This window comes from Arachis hypogaea, chromosome 13, assembly GCF_003086295.3.
Source record: "Arachis hypogaea cultivar Tifrunner chromosome 13, arahy.Tifrunner.gnm2.J5K5, whole genome shotgun sequence".
NCBI classification, from domain to species: Eukaryota; Viridiplantae; Streptophyta; class Magnoliopsida; order Fabales; family Fabaceae; genus Arachis; species Arachis hypogaea.
Window position 1 is genome coordinate 38,801,899 of NC_092048.1, and position 625 is coordinate 38,802,523.

General features: G+C 41.8%; 1 non-coding gene across 1 annotated transcript; it reads right to left on the reverse strand.

The window, feature by feature from the left end:
• Positions 1-316: 316 nt before the first annotated feature.
• On the reverse strand, positions 317-424 carry LOC112739317 (small nucleolar RNA R71). Its single transcript, XR_003170249.1, has one exon. It is a non-coding gene; the product is annotated as a small nucleolar RNA R71 (small nucleolar RNA).
• Between the last annotated feature and the right edge of the window lie 201 nt (positions 425-625).

Below are 625 nucleotides of genomic sequence, written 5' to 3' on the forward strand. Positions count from 1 at the left end.
CATCTCCATTCCTGTCATTGGAGCAAACAACTTTGAGCTGAAACCTCAATTAGTTTCTCTGATGCAGCAGAACTGCAAGTTTCATGGACTTCCATTTGAAGATCCTTTTCAGTTCTTAACTGAATTCTTGCAGATATGTGATACTGTTAAGACTAATGAAGTAGATCCTGAAGTCTACAGGCTCATGCTTTTCCCTTTTGCTGTAAGAGACAGAGCTAGAGTGTGGTTGGACTCTCAACCCAGAGATAGCCTGAACTCTTGGGACAAGCTGGTCACGGCTTTCTTAGCCAAGTTCTTTCCTCCTCAAAAGCCGAGCAAGCTTAGAGTGGATGTTCAAACCTTCAGACAGAAAGAAGGTGAATCCCTCTATGAAGCTTGGGAAAGATACAAGCAACTGACCAAAAAGTGTCCTTCTGACATGCTTTCAGAATGGACCATCCTGGATATATTCTATGATGGTCTATCTAAATTGGCTAAGATGTCATTGGATACTTCTGCAGGTGGATCCATTCACCTAAAGAAAATGCCTGCAGAAGCTCAAGAACTCATTGACATGGTTGCTAATAACTAGTTCATGTACACTTCTGAAAGGAATCCTGTGAATAATGGGACGCCTATAAAGAAG